The sequence below is a fragment of the Sparus aurata genome, chromosome 16, assembly GCF_900880675.1.
Source record: "Sparus aurata chromosome 16, fSpaAur1.1, whole genome shotgun sequence".
In the NCBI taxonomy this organism is placed as follows: Eukaryota; Metazoa; Chordata; class Actinopteri; order Spariformes; family Sparidae; genus Sparus; species Sparus aurata.
Genome location: NC_044202.1, coordinates 27,789,656 through 27,810,920, shown reverse-complemented (window position 1 = coordinate 27,810,920; position 21,265 = coordinate 27,789,656). Strand labels below are relative to the sequence as shown.

Here is a 21,265-nt window from a genome sequence, read left to right as displayed (position 1 = left end):
AACAGACAGGTTAAAGAAGGCAAACATGTAGAAAATTAGGAATCAGAGAGACAAATGCCAATAGCTCAGAATTAAGGACAGAAATACACTGTAGGTAAACAATCTCCTCTTTAAAAAACACTTGAAGGACATTACGACCGGAATGCCTTATGACACTTGGCATGTACCAAGGCTTTTAGGGGCCGTGTGATACTCATTCTGCTTTCCAATGATTGTATAAACCGCACATTGGACCATAGATGCTTCAATAAGTAGTTTACTGATCTGCACTAGTATTTAAAAAAGTGTGCATCAAAAGTTCACTCAACAGTCAACTTCTAACATGATCTACCCTCAGTATGTTGTATTTACATTCATACATCATATTCACTTTTATCATACTGAGCATTTAGCTGGCACCCTTATCTAGAGCAACTTACAGCGACATCAGCATCATCAGTGTGAGCTTTCCAGATCAACGAAATTATAGCAAGCAGTAGTTAACCAATAAATTACAGCAGTCAAGCGAGTCTTTTAAAATGTAGCAAGAAAGGACGATGCAAATCAGGGGCATCCCATCAACTTGTTTGGAGTGACTTTACATACGTTAGAAGTATGTATATATACATGGCTCTAATAAACCAAATAGAAGATATAAAGGTTGTGAAGGAACCACAAATGGTTTATTTGGTTTCAAAGAAGAAGGAGGAAACAGAAGCAGTCACATTTGCCTTCTACAAAAATACATATTTTTGTAATTATAACTGTAATTTAAGTTGTAATTATTTCTTAAAGTATGTCGCTGTTACTAGTTGTGCCTTATGATATTTCCCGTTTATCTTGCCAGACCAGCCGAGTGAAAATACTTAGCACAATGGTGAAGCACTTGGATGTCAAAAGAAAAGTCTGTGGCTTGCTGACAAGCCAGTGGAGGTATTTTCAGGACACAGACTATTATGGTCGTCTTGACTTACCTCGTGTTTGGACAGTTGAAATATTGGCTCAGTATGTCGATATGTGATTTGAGGTGCTGAGGATGTTTTTTATGGCTCTCTTTGGCTAGAGTTACAAAAGGTTAATGTTACAGCTGTGTGTGGGAGTGTGAATTGTGTGTGTGTGTGTGTAGGTATGTGTGTGTTTTGTGTGTCTATGCATGTGTACATTTTGCTGCAGGGTGCGAAGCTGTTCCAAATGTCCATCTGCCAAGTTCACAATCCACCTGAGCCCACTCATACATGCACATGTGCACACTAACACACACGCAAGCATGGGCAATTGCACCCATGTCCCCATACACACAGGCACATGCAGAAATGTAACCTACCTCAGAACCTCAGACATTCAGTATATACCTGTATAACGTATCAATGCTGTTTTCCTTGTTTCAGCTCTAGTCTGACCTGTCTTCATTCTCATAGCCATTTGCATAAAAAAATCCCACCTTTTCTCATGCTGTCACCTTGATATAACTGCAATACACAGTGTGATATCAACATAACAAGTTTCCTGACAAAAATCCAGAAATGCACATATACACATTTCACAACAGGTGTTGAGAGAAGTACACTCGCAAACAGACAAAACAGGTACACACAATCACACATACTCACAGTATGTAATGCAGTAATGTCATTGTGTACATTTTAATATACACACAGTTGGTGTTTGCAGATGATTGTTTTTTCAGCCTGCATTTCAGTGTGGGCATGTTTGCTTGGCACAGTGAGTGCCAAGCTGATAATTACAGAAACGTGCTGCTGTCAGTGGCACAACTCTGGCAAGATCTTGGAATCAAAATGCGGCATTAAGCACCTGTTTCTTTTCTAAGGATTTTGTATTTATTTTACAGTGACACTAGGCATAGTTCAGTCACTGTATTGTCTTACAGTAAATGGGATAAAGACATGTGTGTGAGCTGTTATGTTCAGATTGCATTTATGGGTGCTATGCTCACTTTGTCCACTCAGTACTGAAGCAGCCATACTCAGCTCTACAGTAGCCAAACAGGTGCTGTGCAGCTGATAAATTATCTCTGATAATGTCCAGAAATGTTAAATTCCCTTTTATTTATTATCATATAATGTTATCAGTTTTATCATTGCTACTAAAGTTATTTACAATTATTGTGGGACATTTTGTTTTGAAAAGCTCTAAAAACATGTATTCTCAAAATATGCATGAAAATTGGTGGATGGAAACGCATGAGCCAGCATGTAAAAGCCCTGAAACTGAAGCAACTTAATGATATTTAGTAATATGTATTATTTCCATAAGTTCAGGGTGCAAGGTACATGGTTATTTATTCATCATTAAACAATACAGGGTTGCACAACAAAAGTTTGTAAACTGCAACATAAATTACAGAACATACATTATACACAGTCATCATTATACAAATACAAATAAACACGTAGTGCATCTTTAAATTCTACATCAGGGTGTATGAAAGCAGCAGCAACAAGATGGTGATGATAATGTGGTCGGCATTTTCATATCAGTAGTTCGACATCTAGAAAAACACTGTCCATTCGCTTTGATTATGTGTCAGGACCAAACACTGACGTTAGTCCACCTCTCCTTTGTCCATCTGTAGTCCTACACTCTGTTGGCCTATGTCACGGTCTGCCAATTGAGTGGAAAAAAAAACAAAAAAAACACGTGAATCCAAATGTTGTGGGACAGTCTCTGATTCACGTTTTTCCAAGCCGGATTCCCCATTTGGCCATTTCCTTTTTCCTGTGACCAGACGTTAGCCAGGAGCAGCCTAAATCCAGCCTAAATCCATGTCGGATTAACATTCTCTTATTCTAACTCTCTTCCTCTTGACCATCGTTGAGATGTTTCTACACCTTAATTGGAAGTAAGATACAGATAAAACAATCTCTGCTTTGAAGGTACAGTACACAGTGCTCCACAAGAGCTCCTTAATTCTCAGATGGAAGAACAACCAAGACCCTTCCAAAAGCTGGTTGGTAAAAAAGGTAACCAATAATTGCAAATTAAAAACATGTAATACATTGATAACAGAATAGATACATGTGCAAAATAAAGCATATGGGTGAATGTGAAAGCATGTGAAATGTTCTCATCTCTGGCTTTTGCAGAGCTATTTTAAATTACTTAGTGATTCATTCAAATCGAAACAAATTCTGTCTCATGTTGTCCAACACGTTTGACTGCCGCTCTGGAAATATAGTCTTATTTGAGTGGAGAGTGAGGGAACATTTTCTATTCCGTTCTATTAGGCTGCTATTTTTGGTGCCACAGGATACCCAGTGACTGTGTAGAGCCTTGTCAGTGACGAATGTGTTTGTGTGAGAAACGGGTGGGGTGCCTTCCCACAGGAAGATATGCATTTGTGTGTGTATGTGTGCACATGTGTGTGTGTCTGTGTTTGCGATGGATGGAATATGGGGATATTCAGTGTTTTTCTATCTTGCCTGCAGAACTGTTTGTGTGACAGAGAGAGAAAGAAATAGAGGGAATGTGTGTACAGTGGCGGGATGTTCTCTCTCTCTCTTTTTTGGCTTGCTCCCCTGAGGTGATTCAATGCGTGTATGCTATTAGCATCTGAATGTGAATTTGTGCAAGGCTGTGTGTGTGTGTGTGTGTGTGTGTGTGTGTGTGTGTATTTGCCAACTAGCTTGCTTCAGTGCCTATACTGAGATACAGCATTCCAAACTGGAGTCTCCTTGTATGTGTGTGTGTGTGTGTGTGTGTGTGTGTGTGCACACAGCAGGCACGCGCGTCCTGTGCCTGCTGTCATCACGGGTAAAGCCTCAGGACATATAGGGTCATGTGACAGACAGCCATATCTATCTATCTGCAGACTGCATCATTGGTATTCTGCGTAGACACTGGCAGCAAAGCAGGGGATGGGGGTAGGGGCAAGGAAAATACATTGTGTGTGTGTGTTGGAGAGAGAGAGAATGCGATAGATAGAGAGACATAGAGAAATAGAGGGATTTTGTGGAGAGAAAAATAGAGAACAATGGAGCTCATCAGTGCATTGAGACCTGTGTGCAATCAGTCAAGCACAGTCACACACATACACAAATGAGTACGTGTGTACACTGTATACAGAGTGTTGCACCTATGTCTGCACATGCATACAAACTGTTTTCCAGTCATACATCAATAATAGTGAATGCAGGCATGCACACACATCCTGTATATGAAAAGTACATACGGTGTCCTTGTTAATTCCTGAGGGAGATCCATTATAAGTATCAAGGTGGACGATGCCACAAGAACTACATGCTGGAAGATGTCATCAGCAACAACACAAAATGAGCTTTTTCATTTGCTGCTGTAAAGCTCTTCAACACCGATTTAGTTTATCATAGATATGGTTAACTTTCATCTGATATACTAAAAGATAGCTAACCTTCAAAGACACTTTGCCATGCTTTTATTGCATCGATACTGCAAACTGCATATTCAGGTTGATCTCTCTGTCTGTCTACTGAAAAAGATTATACAGTATATGGCTTTTCTGTAAATAAGCATTCTGCCTTCATCAATAGATGGCCACGTGCAGGGGTATCAGTTCACTAACTCAGGGTCCAGGATGTGATATTATTCGCCAGCAAAACATTCAGATCTGCTTATATTGAAATTTCTGAGGACAAGTGGAGAATCGAGTGATGACTGATGAAAAGTTATATTGATCAGTCTGATGAATCGTCAGGGTTTACTTTTTTATTTGCTGCTAAGTAAAACAAAGTTGGTGCACTGACCAAAATTGTGGTCAGGGTGAGTGTTTATATGTAAATTATATATAGTGTTTATATATTATTTTTTTTAACAAATAGCTCACATTTCAAAATTAAACATAATGATTGCAAGACAAAAGTCAAACTGACAGCACAAAAAGAATACTAACTTTCTCTCTTCAAATAGCACAGAGCCTGCTAATTCTTTTTCATTTATAAAATGTAACATTTCCACATTAAAATGTGTAGAAATGACTAGACCTTTGTTCTATATTTTGTCGACCTATGTATGTACTTACATTATCACACATTTTTCAACAATGTTCAAACCCAGAAAAATCCATAATTTTTACTCAAGGTGCATTAAATTTGGTTGCCTGTTGCTACAACTTCCAGGAAAATACCAGATTAACAACAGAAAGGAATTAAGGAAGTGGAAATTTCTGACTGTCATGTCAGATAGATTTTTATCAGCAATAGTGGTTGTTTAACAATTTAGACAAAAGTCCCCATTATCCCATGATATTCGCAGCTTAATAAAACTGCAGGATTTTTTTCCCCAATGATTTAAGTGGAGATCCATAGTGAAGGAGGATATATTTCATTCTCAATTACCATTCTAACCAGCAACACTGAGACTCTGAGTTGGGGAAAAATTATGCTTTCCACTCGTATGTTTTCTACTGTCATGTTGAAAGGGATAGAACAAAAGCGGTACCTCATTTAAAATGTTAGCTGCATTAAGAAGTTGTAGTTTTCACTGGTCCATAAGTCTTAACTGAGGCACCTGCTCAATTGTGCTGAAATAATTTTTCATGTTCATTTACTGTGATTTTCATTCACATTTATTAGGAAAATGCATGTAGGCCTCAGTGTGCTGAACATCACCACGCTATTGTCTTTGAGAAAATCATGAATAAAACTTGTGGCATCATGTACAACAGTAGAGTATTATATCTATAGGTGGAGGTGCCGTACTGCTCTGCATTTTCCTGTGGCTATTTCAAGTCTTGGCTGTGCAACTCCTCAACCCTGGTGATCTATAGGTGCTGGGGATGAGGGACGGTGTTAACAGCTCTAAAGGCGTAAATCACCTCACCCACCCCACCCCCTCCTCTCACTGTAATGTTGTTCTCCTCGCTCACTATCTGTGCTGAGAGGTGATTGGAGTCTTCCGAATCTGATAAGGGGCCACATATATACACTCACATACACACACACACACACACACACACATTTTTGCAGCCACAGAGCAGGAAGAGAGAAAGAGAGAGAAGAAGACTCATCAAGTAATTAAGGCCCTGGCTCTCCCTTGGAAATTAACGGATGGCCCTTTGCTCTCCTCTCTCTCTCTTTCCCTCTGACTCGCTCTCTTCTTCTTCCTGCTAGTCTGATTGCTGTCTGGATTCTCTCCTCACCTGAGTGTTTCACTCTCTTTCCCAGGCAGTCAACCTATAGTGCATTGGGCTCGTGATTACCCCACTGTGGATAATTGTGGCTGCAGGTCACTCAATGTTATTTCACCCACTCTCTGCACCTCACTCCAGACAGAGTGATGGGGGCGTGCACTGTTAGCTGTTTGTGTGTCTTATTGGGAGGGGAAAGCTAATAATGAATTGACTGCATGTGTTCCTGTGTGCATTGTATGTATTTATTGATTCTTACTTTCTTGAGTCGGTGTCATCTGTGGGTGTGTGCGTGTGTGTTTGTGTGTATATGTGTGTGGGTGTGTGCGTGTGTGTTTCTGTATATATGTGTGTATGTGTGTGTGTGTGTGCGTGCTTGTGTGCATGTGCGTTTGTGTATATATGTGTGTGTGCGTGTGTGTGTGTGTGCATGTGTGTTTGTGTATATATGTGTGTGTGTGTGTGTGTGTGCGTGTACGTGTGCGTGTGTTTGTGTATATACGTGTGTGTGTGCGTGTGTGTGCGTGTGTATGGCGTTAAATCGATGTCAAAACAACTAGAGCGACACGCAGCAACGCACGCACGCATGATTATTTTGTTATGCGTGCGTGCGTTGTTACGTGCAGATTGTATTTCACGCGTAACAAAAAGCTGCGTACGTATGAAGCAGCGTGTGCACGTCTGTCTGTCACTGTTTGACAATATTGTTAGGCGTTCACACGCACGTGCAGTTGCTGATTCTGATGCTACGCAGCCGGAAGTTGATCTGCAGCGCGCACACCAGTTCGCGTACATGAACGCCTCACGTAGTTGGCCTTTTCACTTTAATCAACCAGGGAAGGCAGCAGTGAGCCATACTTTGCCTGCCGGAAATTCAAAAGAAGAAGAAGAAGAAGAAGAAGAAGAAGACGGAGGATGAGAAAGGTGACTGGGGATAATATTTACGTATAAATACATAGGTCATTTGTGTTGTGTATGTTTAAAAGTAGAGTCTGGAGTATTGCTTGTTACAGTTTGTAAACAAAACACGTTACGTTAGCCTCCTGCCCCTGACAGCAGCAGTCACCAGGACCACAAAGGTAAGGAAATACAGTCCGAGAGAAGCGCTGGTGCCTCCGTCACCAACACCGGGAGCCTCCGGTGTTATGTTGCCGTTGTGGTCAGCTGGGAAGACGGTGTTAGCGGCGGATGCTAACCACTACCGCTAGCCAAAGTTAGCATCAAGTTAGCTCACCACCACAATAGTCTACAGTCTAGGCTTTAGTTGTCAGTGACGGGAATCGGCCCGCGGCTCCAGCGCTTCACTCTGGCTATATTTCTTTTTCTTTGCCGTCATGACTGCTGCTGCTGAGAGAGAGAGACGTGCTAGCTCCATGGATGTATTGTTGTAATAGAACCATGCCTAGCACTCAGCAGCATCAGAAACAGCTAGTGGGGCTAACGGGAGGGCTACACAAAGCCACCACCACACAGGACTAGAAGCCAGGTGATGATTAAGACGGGTTTCATTTTTAAAAGTCTAGCGTTTATTTTGGGCAAAAAACTCAAGACTCAACCTTTTAACAGGGTTCATAAAACTCATTCTGTGCCTTAGACAAGATAATAAGGTATTAAGCACCAGAACTGCACCCCCTGCGGTCGAAAAGAGCCTCCGCAGAGTGGGTTGATGCAGCAGGTGGAAAATTTATATTGTTAGTGGTGCTAATCAGTTAGCTCGTTAATGCTTATTGGTTGCTAATAGTAAGAACTCTCCTACATGTGCTTGTATTATTGTTGTATATTGGCTGTTGTGAATTAAGCTGAATGATTCATTCTTATTTCTATTGGTTGTTTACCATTCCTGGTACTGTATAGTTAACCATGTACCTGCTGTTCTGATAACTGCTTTTTATTCTCTGTTACAGAACCACACAACTTTCATATACCTTCCACACACACATACTCATCTGTCACACTCACACATCAACCATTCCTAATCAGCAATTGAGAAACTAAAAGGAACTAAAACTAAAAGGACTAAAAGGAACTAATTCTAACCCAGCAGCCATAAGTGATTCAGTCCAGTTTACCATACAGTCCTTAGAATAAATCTCCACAACACATTTGTAACATGTCTTACAACGAGAGAAGGCCACCAGATAACACAGTCACCAGTTAAACCCGCCGGGGGATCATGACATTGTGGGAAGACTAGCTATCAGACTGCACATCAATTCTGAATCAGGTTAGCAGTATCTATGTGATCTTTGAACTCAAATCATGATTGTGAACTTTTAACATTATAGCTTAACAACAGATTCACTCAGACACATGTCACACTGGTGAAAAGCACCTGTAGAACTGAGTTTTGAGAGCTTAAAAAAATAGTGTTGCCTGTAACGTTGTGTCTGGTTTTCACCATTTTATAGACCTACACTAAGCTTGTCCTTTTTCATGTCAGGTGTATTGTTGATACAGGGCTAAACCAGGGTTTGACAAGAGTTGCCAGTGTCTGATTCTACACCCGAACACAGCAGAGTGGGCGGGGCCTGCAGACCGACCCAGTTACACCTGCAGCGAGCAGACAGAGGAAGAGGAGTGTGAGATCCACGGGGAAAGGAGCAGGAGAAAGAGAACGACAGCTGTCGCCAGCAGACGGGCATTGACTGTCGGACTAATTGAAATGTGAGTTTATACTCTGCCCTAGGGATGTAATGAGATCAAAACCTACAGTATTTGCCGTCATTTCATACCATACATGTTCACAATAATATTGAGACACTTTTGTTATCACGATATCGTGGTATTACCGATACGTTACATCCCTACTCTGCCTCCATTGTGCGAGTAGTGATCCCTGGTCGTGGAAAGTTATTGCGAATGTGTATAAAAGTACAGTGACTGAAGTCCTCCTCCCCCTCCCCACATGACAGCGGAAGAGGCCGGCGCCCAAGGACGGTGTGACAGCAGTGGTGCCAATGACGAGAGTGATGTTGGCCCGAGGTGACGGTGAACAGTTGATACTCTGCCCCATCGTGTGAGCAACGATCTTAGGACGTAAATGAAGTGGTGTGCATGTATTGGGTTTAAAAGTGCTGTGACTGCCATCTCGTTTCCCCCACAGCTCCCGAGTCTGCGCCCGGCAGAGGACAGTGTGCAAGTGGAAGACAGCGGTGGTCGTGGAGAATCGGTGTTACCAAGTCACCACAATAACGGACCCCTTCCCCCCAGACCCCATTCTATAATTTCTGTGAATAAATATTGTTTTGAATGCCCTTTACGGTCTCCAAGCACTTTCTTGGTTATCGAAACACACGTCATATACGTCAGCGTAGATGAGAGCCAAGTCAGAGACAAGAGAGACAATGAATGAACTCCCGCGAAATGATGGGTGGTCAATATGACCGCTTATGGCTGAAATAGGTAAAACACATCATATTTTCTTCTCCTTTTCTGTAATTTATATAAAAAATATTCTCAATTAAAATACAGAGACTTTTAGAAAAATGGTTAGAAGTCTGCAATGTTTGCATTTTGTTTACATCGCAGATTGATAACTTAATTGTGATAATGTTCAAAGTTATCATTATTATTATTATTATAATTATTATTATTATTATTATTTACTGTGCTAGGTATTCTTTTCGTGGTTCTTGGTGCTTGGAGCAATATTGTTGTTGTGGCATTCATGCCAATAAAGCGAATTTGAAATGAATTGAATTAATAAACCTTTAGATTCTTGCCTATAGCCTGATAAGTGTTGTGTTTACAAATGAGCAATACATCCAGATTTCTTGAGATTTGTATTGTCAATGGGAATTTAAATTTAAATGTCAGGCGATGTTTTCTTCATGGAAATTATTTTTCGGGCAAACAATTATAAGAGAGAGAGGGAGCGCGGACGGGGGATCCGTTGTGTGACAGCGGAGCGGAGGGTCAGCAGTTGGATTTTGCACGCACGGTCAGTAGTATTAGTAGGTGTTTGAGGTTTATTACGTTTGCGGACATTATTACATTCAGTGTAATTATGTAACAGCCTTTGCGCCCTTGCCTTACAGCGCCTTTGCGTGCGCACAGTTTGCGTGTGTAGGCCCGTGGTCATGATAGTCTATGGCTATAAGAGATGGATACACAATCAATTTCATGTAATGTTTATTGAATCAAAAATACACAGGTAGCCTATTGTCTTCTCCTCTGCTTTTTTTTCTCAAAGACAAACTGAGCAGCACTGCTCAATCCACTCATACCTTGTTAACCTTCCACAAAGACAAGTTATGTTAAAACGGACGAGCAGAGGGGTCATTTCCCGGCAGATCGCACCCATGGGCCACAGTTTATTTCAGAGTTGTGCGAGTGCGGCTGGAAGTGGGGATTCCAGCACCACGGATAGTGCGTGTAAAAAGATTAGACAAACGTTTAAATGTGTTTGCTGCAAGCGAAAATATACTACATAATAAATGAAGGTAGTGACATAGGCCTATTAGCAATAAAAAGCAATGAGTTGTGTGAGTGTGGCCAGTGAGTGGACGGCAGTGTTTGATGTAGGAAGTAATGTAAACTTGAAAATCAATTTCGGAAATGTGGTGTTTTGAGGGGAGGGTCGGAACAGCGGTGTTTCGGAGTGGGGCTGTTTCGCAATAGAAGGGTGTGTCGGAACGGAAGGCTGTCCACTCAGTCTGGGGTTAAAATGAATCATGTCATATCTATATGTCTGTATCTCACATTGGATCGATTGCACCATCTACTGGATGAAAATGGAACACAGAACAACTACGCGAGACGTTCATGTACGCGTACTGGTGCGCACGGTGCAGATCAACTTCCGGCTGCGAAGCATCAGAATCTGTGAGCGCACGTACGTGTGAACGCCTAACAACATTTGTCAAACAGTGAAAGACAGACGTGCGCACGCTGCTTCATACGTACGGAGCTTCTTGTTACGTGTGACAGAGTTTGCGCACGTCATTTCCGCGTACGTGTAAGTGCGTGACAAAAATGTTCAATCATCTTCATGCGAGCGTTAACACGTGCGTTCGCAAAAAAACACATGAATGTTATGCATAGTCACTACGCGTCGTGTGATTACCGGCGTGCAGCAGTCATCACGCGTGAACATGCGCGTGAACGGGGGGCCATTATAAGTCAATGAGGAAACTACATTACACGTCAAAGCAGGCGCGAGTGACAAGTTCAGTTGATAGGTGCGCACGCTTTTTGAAACGTTTCTAACGCCATAGTGTGTGAGAGTGTGTGTGTGCGTGTGTGTGTGTGTCTCTCTCTTTGTAAGTTCCATGAAGCCCAGCAGGTCATGCATGGGGTCAGTTCCATCTCTAACGTCCTTGAAGAAAAATCCAAGTCAGAAAACTGCTTTTACCTTGGCCCACTCTTCCTCTTTGATAGGAGCAGGGAAGTCATTGACAGCTTCTCTCACCCTTGAACCTCAGCATGTCAGACAACACCACGGTGTCCGAAGATATATTTTGGGAAAGATTCAGACTGACGCTCAGATTTATATTTTCATTTCTTGTAAAAAGAGTCACTGAAAATTAAAATATCAGATACTGTATGTTGATTTATTATTGGTGGCTCTGTGGTTGGCTCTGTGTTTGTCTGTGTATGTGTCCTTGCTGGATCAAAGTGTTTAATATTGAATTAAAAAGCTGTTATTTATTTCACAATGGCAATTTTTTCACAATTACTTTTATTTCAAAATTCCACTGTTCACGACCATTAAGTTTTCACCAAGCCTGCACCTTCAGTTTCGAGCCAATCGAATGCAATTATTCTCCCGTAGCTGGGCTTGACAGGTGTTACAACCTTTTAACAGTTAGCTCTAGTTTAAGAGAACAATAACAATGCTTAAATAGAAAATTCAACCCACTAGCAGCTACTATAAAGCGCAACAATACAACGAAAATCTGCTTTTATTACATTTAGCAAGGCCACTCTGCTACCTTCGTTCCGACCTTTCTACCTACCTACCAACCTAGTTGTTGTGTTTCTTCAAGCTTCAAACTGAAGAGCCAGTGTAAACAGCAATAATTTACCTGATTAGTTCAGAGACACCTAAAATGTGAATATCAAAAATTAGAAATGATATCTGTACAGTTTTCTGTCATCTTACTCTGTGTTTGCAGTGCAGTTCAGTTGAAGCACTAATTTCCACTGAACTGTGTGAGAAGTAAAAGATAAAGATGCCAGCTGGCTTTATTATCAGACCAATCCTATCCCTAGATCATCAGACCAGTTAACTAACAGACCATCACCCATTTGTGCACTAAATATTTTAGTTCTCCTCAAATCTTTTTCTCAACTTGCACTTAACCGGCTTCTGTCTTCACCTTACCTTTTGTTAACATGAGAAGCTGGCATTTGGTCATGTGCTAGTCCTGCAGTATTTTTCAGGATGTAAATATTTTATTTACATACTTAAAGAGTACAAGGTGGTTTGGGGAGCATCAAAGGAAAGACAGAATATACAGAGACAATGCTCTCACCTGAATCATCAAATACATGTAGCTATACCCTGACAATGCCAGTTTCATCTGCAGCGGGAGGACATTCAGGCCAAGAAATCATAGTCATTTCTTCAACTCAACCATGTGTATGTGTGTGTGTCCAGTAGGCAATGAACAGGGCAGGCACTGAAAAGAACACAGGATATGGAACAGAGAGAGAGAGCGCAATAGCAAGAGAGATTTCATCTCCTCTCTGCCTGTATACATATCTGCCAGAATGTAGGTCAGGCAGCCCCAGTCACTCTAAGAGCCTGGCAGAACAAGATTGCTGCGCCCGTGTGTATGTGCATACACATCATATGAATAAAGCATCTGTCTCTCTTGTATTATGTGCTTTTTTGTGTGTGACTCTTGTCCTCATGTACCATACGTGTGTTTCCATATACGATATGTGTCATTGTTTTCTGTGTTAGAGTGTATGTCTAAAATGTCTGTCATGGACAGCATGTATGATGGAAAATGTCACAGCAGACATCACAACCCACTTTCTAACCCACAGTGTACATAGACGTAAACATAGAACATAATAGGCAAATACTGTGTGTACCCTGTCTTTGATAGATATAGGAGCCCAGGCAGACATGGTCCCTTATCCTCCTCATTCTCCAAAGCATAGACTGCAAGACATTCACAAACTTAGAGGATGCTTAGGAGAGGTCTTGGTCATATGTTTAATCTTTATAGACACATGTATGTAAAAGCTATTCAATTAGTCCCCTTTGTTACGAATGCCTATGTATGTGTGTATAGGATTAAAACTGATTGTGTTTGTTTGTCCCGTGTGTGTGCTCCAACTGCAGTTGCAGGCCTATTCTTCTCTTGTTGTGCTCTGTCTGTCACTGTCCTTGGTACTGAAATTAGCAGGATAGCATGCCCAGCTCCATGACTGAAGAACCACACATTACCACACAGCCACAGTACAGTACAGTACTCTGTACAGTAGAGTATTGTACTGTTGCACTGTCTCTTCCGCTGTTGTCTGTTTCATTTTCTTGTCACACACACACACACACACACACACACACACACGATCACACACACACACACACAGAATGTGAAATGTGGACCTTGTCCTCATAAGAGTCAGAGAGCTATGATTTGTCATCAGCCTCCACATGAAGACCTTCATCAGAGGACAGATCCTTTGATTGATTGATCTATCTCTGGTTATGATGACCATGGGGCCAAGGAGTGTGTATCGATGCATGTGTTTGTTTGGGGTTTGCTTGTATGATATGGGGTTGAAGCAGGTGAAATTATATCATAAATTTGCTCGAAAATCATTCAACCTATGCTGAGATATTATTATTCACTTGAGCCACCATTTTATAAAGTCATATATTTCTGCATACACAATCTGCTAGCTATCTTAAAAAAAATAAAATAAAAATAGCTATCTGCTTGCTGGCACTTTTTAGCCACATTAATTGTCTGAATGAACATGCTTTTGGAGTGCACCAATGGCTTTAGTCAAGTACAAACCAGCCTTTGACGCTTCAAATAAACTTTCAACATAAAAGACAGCAGGATCGTGGTGGTAAAACGAAAATGTAGTTTGAGTGGGCCGTTGTTTGCATTATCCCCTCACAACTCATGCAGTGTTTCCAGCGTGGCCATGTTTTTTATTCATGCTACAAAGGAAGTGGACAAAAAAGGTTGTTGAACAGAGGTGTGTGTGTGTGTCTGATGAAGGGTTAAACAGACCTCCTTCTGGTTAAAAGTAAAGTCTGCTTATGCACTTAACTGCCCCCACACCATTTATGTAACAACCAACAGGCACTCTGAGCATTCACTGTATGTGTATGGTTGTGTTAGTCCTGAGGAAGAAGCCATCTTTTTGATTTAAACTGCTTTGTGATGGGTTGTGAAAGACTGTGGTGTATGTGTGTGTGTCTGTGTATGTGTGAGTGTGTACTTGTTCTGGGCCGTCTGGTAGGCTCTCTATGGGGGTCTTCATTCTTTGTGATTGTCCCTACACACCATCAACACCTCATCTGTTCTCTCCTATATATATAATCTAAATTAGCAGCAGTGGATGGAAGGAAACCAAGAAAGAGACAGTGTATAAGCGAATATGTCCATTCACACTTCCATATCTTCACCTTTATATCTTTATCCCTCTATGTCAAAGATTAATCTACCTTTTTTTTTTTTTTTTACAGAATAGGCTTCGACCCCCTTTACCATCCCTTTTTTCCCTCTGCTCCTGTCCCCCAGGACCCCCCAACCCCCAACCCCCCCTCAAACTCAGTAAAAGATGGAGAGCTGAGGAGGGAAATCATGGAGGCAGGCATGGATCATTAGCTATATTTGTTCCCCACTTCCTGCAGAAGATGATAGATCTAGCTAATTACCCCATGTTGCTAAGCCTATCGCACACGACAAGCAGTCGAAGTTATGGTGGAAATCAACGTTCGCTTGCCATGTGCCGCATAGCTAATGCTATATGACTATTCATGAGCCCAGAGTCAAAGGAGAAGAGGAAATTTCAGATCCTGTCACGGCTGTATGTGAATGTGATTGTTCTGCAAATGATTTTAATGATGCATGTACTCCATCTTCTTCTTCCCTCTGTGTAGAAAATGAGTTTAGTGGAGACGTTGTGAGCCGTTCTTCTCCAGCTGAACATTAGTGGGTCACGGTGGAAGCAGAAGTCGGGACAGAAGAGCTGTCTCAACCGCAAACCATTTCAGGTAGTGTGGTGCATCCTGTGTTTACACATAAACCTGTTAAAATGTGTTATTTGTTCTCGCTGGATCATATTTCCAAGCTTGTTCTGTTCAGGTTTATGTGATAAATCAGAATTTTACTAGTTTCTGTTAACATGGTTTTCATTATATTCTATAAATGTTTCTAATATAAGCAGAAGCACAGCAATGCACTTGTCGGCATCAATATAAAAAAACAAATGGCTGCATTTTATGGCGCGGCAAGGTAAAAACATGTAAACAGAAAGCTGGGGAGAATCACAAAAAATACTAATACAAAAATAGACAGAACAACATTTTTTTTTTTAAAAAGATATGATATAGAGATTACACGGAAATGTTATAGAAATAAATCAAACAGACAAGTCAAACAATGGCATTGAATAAAAAACAGTTTTAACAGCCTTCTTATTATTATAGTATTTTATTAATGAATATGAAATTTTGCTAAAATAATAAAGTTAATAATGTACACCATTTTCCCTATCTTTCTGTTGCCATTTAAAAACCTAAAGGGACATGTTTATACATTAAAGGAAAAACAATCATGAATGTAACAAATGTTGAACTCTCTTGCCACAGTCTTTGAGATTTATCACAATGTCAGAACAAATAGGTACAGTCTCAAGATGTTCAGAGCAAATTAACAAGAAACATTAACATTATAAACATCACTTAATTCTTAATGCATTTAAGGAAATGTTTTACAGGAAAGTAATTGTGTAGAAGCTTAAATGACATCTCAGTGAGATATTTGTCAGGCAGCAGCCAAACCATTTGCCAAGGAATGTCACTAGCACACTTATTTCAGCAGGTGGTGATGTAGAGAATAAAAAAACTCTATGAAATAAGGAATGCAAAGCTCTATTATTATTTTTTGCATACACAAAACAGATTTTCCACAAAAAGAGTTTCACTAGGTTGAAGTAATTAGATATCAGTAGGAAGAGGAACGTCTTTGTATAAAGTCGCAGAACCAAAAGGGACAGTTTTATTACAATGCCATATTCTTTAGTTAGAACTGGAAAATTGAAATGTAAGATAAATTCACTGTGACACATAGATGTCCCTCTTAGTTGAGCAGCTGGCCAACCACACAGATGTCGCTTTCAAAACAATTTTTTAATAAGAATAGATCTGTTTTTTTGCCACTATTGTTCCAAAAATAGTATCATGGAGGGTAGAAGTTGTGCTTGTAAACATTTTCCATGACAATAAAGCATGCCTGTGATATTCTGAGAATTGAATAGGTTTTTTGTTTTATGATAGAAAAACTTCAGTTTATTAACTGCCAAAAAGAGACATTGCCAGAACTACTGTGTGAGTTAACACAGTTATCAGAGGTAAAAAGCAGCGGGTCTTGCGAGTGTCACTATTGCTCGGAACTTCCTGTCCTCTTTTGCATTCCTGTTGTGACGTTTTGCATTTCTGTTGTAACATTTGTCATTGAAAAACAGAAAACATGATAGGTGTATATGGTGCAAATGGAAAAAAAAGGATTTTCAAGCAGATGCTTAGTTGTTGAAATGATGGGAGAGCCTGCTTCATAAAGGTCCCCAAAAGTTTTAAGCTCTCAAAATTTCATATGATTTAGTATATATTAAGTTTAATATGATTATGTTTTCATGATTATATCAAGTTCAGAAAAACCATGATCAAACATGTACCTATACAAACCAGTTTTGAAGACCCTTGACACAACCTGCTTCCAATAACAAATAAATGTATTCTGTTCCTATCTCAGTTAATGCAGTAGTAATGCAGTTTTCCAAGATAAACTATTATAAATACAAGGTCATGATGCTTAATCTAATTTAGACCTTATGAGAGAAAAAGTATCTGAGACCAGTCCACTAAAGTTATATAGCAATCATTTGAGTAACAAACACACATTTCTCAATTCCTACACTGTAACAGCTCTGTCATCACCGCACCTGCTTAGAAATTATCCTATTGTGTTCAGATCACAGCTTCTCTGATAACATTGACAGTGTTACCACTGGGGCGGCTGTAGCTCAGTGGGTAGAGCTGGTTGACTGGTGATCAGAAGATCACTGGTTCGAATCCCGGCTCCCCAGGGCGGGACTGAGCTACATGTCGAAGTATCCTTGAGCAAGATACTGAACCCCAAAGTTGCTCCTGATGTGCAGTTGGCACCTTGTGTGAAGGCAGCCACTGCCATCAGTAAGGGTCCTGCGATGAACTGGCGACTCATCCAGGGTGAACCCTGGCCTACGCCCATAGATGAAACTGGATTTGGCCCCAGTAGAAGAACAAATGGAAACAAATGGCGGCCCATTTTACCACCCATTTGGGTGGACCTCATTCACTTACATTGCTGTGCATCGAATAGTTCCAGAGGTAAGTTGCTGAAATATCGACCTCTTTTGCATTGTCAACTGTCTATATTGTGTCAGAGGCCCTTTGTGATGCTTATACTGGTCTTCATTTGTATATATACAGAGTAATTATCTATATTTTATCTTGGTTGTTAGAGCCAATTTCCAAGCATTGCCTGCTAAAAAGTTAGCTAGCACGACTTCACCAGCTGTGAAGGTAACGTAACGCGTCCGGTAATGAATCGCTAGCAACTTTTATATTAATGATGTTTGGTAACTAACAAGCAGGATTTACATGTATTATCAAGGGGTTTTATTTATTTTGGCTTTGTCAGCCATCATTAGTCGGTTATGAGTGTGATACAAGACTAGTTCTAGCTGCTAGCACCAGTAGAAATAATGGGGCGTTTGTGATTAATATTTCATTTAATAGTTCATTGAAATTTGGGACATACTAAGTTTTCATTATGTGATGTGTTGTCTGCTGCACTTAATTTTTTGTACTGTTCCGTCTTCAATTTAACATGGTTTCTCTCTTCCATGTAGGCTACTGGCGGTCATGGCGGCTGCTGCTGGTGGTGAACGGCGGCTGACGATGGTGGTCACGGCGGCTGCTGCTGGTGGTGAACGGCGGCTGACGATGGTGGCTGTCACGGCGGCTGCTGCTGGTTGGGAACAGCAGCTGACGATGGTGGCCGTTATGGCTGCTGCTGGTGGTCACAGCGGCTGACGATGGTGGCGGCTGCTGCTAATGGTCTGCTAATTTGCTGCTAATTTGGTTCTTCTCCTGAGTTTTCATTTGGTTCTTCATGGTTGCGGTGTCATAGATCACCTGCCCCTGGTTTTTGTTTTTCTTGTTCACACACACAAGCACACATTCTTTTTGTCTGTCATTGTTTAATAAAAAAATTTTCTTTAAAAAACTTCATTTGTATCAGCCATCCTTACATTGGTGTCTCAATAACTGTAACAGGAGTTACAAGTGTTTTGTTATAATAGTTAATTGCTTAAGTTACTTGGGTTGAGTAACAGCTAATGTTACCCTTACTGTTACTCTGTGCACTAACCCAGAATCACAGAGAAAAATCTTAATTGCTCTGCACTTACCTATAGACCCTAGCACACAAGCGTAAATTAGTTTTTATTCTGTAATAGTTTTGATAAGATGTGTATGGCTTAATCTTAAATATTCTAGTAATGTTCTTAGTCTTAACATGATCATGTTTCATGTTGTGGTCCTGGGGGTGGCCACTTTCATCAGAAGAAGTGAGCTAGCTGCTGGGTGAATGCTGAAATGGACCACGGCAGACCTCTTAGTGCTACCACGAAGGTAAGCTAATGGCTTAATCGGAATTTATAAGCCAAATCACAGAAATCATTAATACAGGCCAGTTGCGCTAAAATGAAAATCGAGACGTCTATCATCAGATGAATGATATGGAAAAGAAAAGTTAAACATGAACACTAAGCTTTTCCCTCCCAAAATGTAAAACTTATCTAAGTAATACACAGCTTTTCGTTGTCACCCTGACTCTCAAAATGCAAAACTGACATTAAGAACTATGTAATAATGCCATAACAGCTGAAAAAGTACTTAGGTGTGTGTGTTTTTTTTTATATATATTTACCGTTCAATAACGCAATCGCTGCTGTATGTCCCATAGAAGAACATGACAGCCAGCCTGTGTTTTGGAACTATTGGGGCTTACATGAACCACGTGACTGCCTTGGCGGCGACATCAAAGAGTGTCACAACTCTTTCTCTCTATGGCACTGGGTTAGACCACCACACCTCCTGGACCCTCATCCTGAACACTGGCGTTCCACAAAGATGCGTGCTGAGCCCCCTCCTTTACTCCCTCTTCACCTATGACTGCACACCTGCACATGGTTCAAACACCATTGACAAGTTTGCAGACGACACAACGGTGTTTGGTTTCATCAGCAACAAATGATGAGTCCAAAGAGCTCATTGTGGACTACAGAAAGCCAAATTATGGCACACACACCCCCATCTGTATCAATGGAACGGAGGTTGAGCGTGTCACCAGCTTCAAGTTTCTGGGTGTCCACATCTCGGAGGACCTCTCTTGGACCCTCAACACCTCCACTCTGATCAAGAAGGCTCACCAGCGTCTCTTCTTGCGGGGGGGTCTAAAGAGGATCCATCTGTCTCCTCAGATTCTGCTAAACTTCTCCTGCTGCACCATTGAGAACATCTTTTTACTGTGTCACAGTTCAGTATGGCAACTGCCCCATGTCTGACAGGAAAGCAATGCAGAGGGTGGTGAAAACTGCCCAATGCATCACCAGTACCTCACTCCCCTCCATCGAGGCTCTCCAGAGAAAGTGATGTCTGCAAAAGGCACGTAGCATCATCAAGGACAGGGACGTGCACATGATTATAGAGGGGCAGGGGCTCAAAGTCAGAAAAGGGGAGTATGTGCGCATAGCGCGCGCCGACAATTTTTTCTGGCCTTAAAGGAGAACTTTGGTCGATTTAAACATGCAGCTTCATTGCTCAAGCTGCCCTTGAATTGCCAGTACCGAAGACGCGAACACATTTGGTCCAACCATTACAGCGCTCCGTGAACGGAGATTTAGCATTGACAGCTAACAGCATGGGGCAGAACTTTACACTGTGTTTTAAGTGTCTTAACATGCTCCACATCTCACACCAAAAGTTATGCAACATCAGCAGACACCTTACAACACAGCACTGTAGCGTGTATGACTCAAAATGAATAAAAAAGTAGTTAAAACAGTGTGTTTGTGCAAGCAGCTACATATCGGTTTGTTGACATCCGTGTCTTCCGTTAGCTAGACCAAACTAGTATATATATATAACTAGTATATATACTAGTATAGGACACTATTCTGAATCTACAATATGTAGATTAACTTAAAATTAGTAAACACAGTACTTATAGAAAGCTAACTACTTAGCTGTGTATCCTGTGTAGCTGTGAGTGATATGCAACTGCCATTTCTTTTGTGTCAACAAGTTATTGTCAACATGAGTTTATTCACATTATCATAATACTGAGGTTTGGAAGACGTGCAATTCAGCTGCAATTCTTAAAAAGCAATCAAACACTGGTTTATTATTAGGCTATTTATTGGAGGGCAAGTGCAAACTAGAAAGACAGGCTACACATCTAAAATGTGTCAAAACCAAGAAATTACTACTGTGGATGTTAGTAGGAACAGCAATGTTTACAACAGCAAAGTTGCAGTAAACTCAATATCTAAAAGTTTAAGATTTGTGGCAGATAAACAGCCGACACAGACAGCTGTCATATTATTCTTAACTCTCATTAACAAGCAGTTAGCTTAACAAGGACAAATGGACACTCTTCTGAAATATGACTCATATTTAAGCACATTGAATAAGTGACCGGCGACTTGTTAGCCCCCACAAGGAAGTTATGTTCATGGATTTATAACTCACAAAGCCTCAAGTCGCTCCACTGTCACGTCTCATCTACGTGCATGGTGGAGTTCTGATGAGGCAGCGGCTTCTCTCTCTCTTTGTCTTCTAAATAAGAGCTATACATTGCACCCCATTGGTGTTTGGAACAGGGTTCTTAGCGGGGGGCTTTTAATTTGAAAGTAGTGACG

General features: G+C 40.9%; 1 protein-coding gene across 13 annotated transcripts in view; it reads left to right on the top strand.

Annotated features, from left to right (window-relative positions):
- The window catches only part of myt1lb (myelin transcription factor 1-like, b), a 117,277-nt gene that overhangs the window by 18,223 nt on the left and 77,789 nt on the right, over positions 1–21,265 (top strand). For 11 of the 13 annotated variants that reach the window (XM_030443330.1, XM_030443341.1, XM_030443333.1 and 8 more), the window contains exon 2: positions 15,177–15,290. The exons of the other annotated variants lie outside the window; for them this stretch is intronic. The gene's annotated coding sequence lies outside the window, so the exon portion shown is untranslated. The remainder of the gene's footprint in view (positions 1–15,176; positions 15,291–21,265) is intronic. 13 annotated transcript variants of the gene reach the window in all.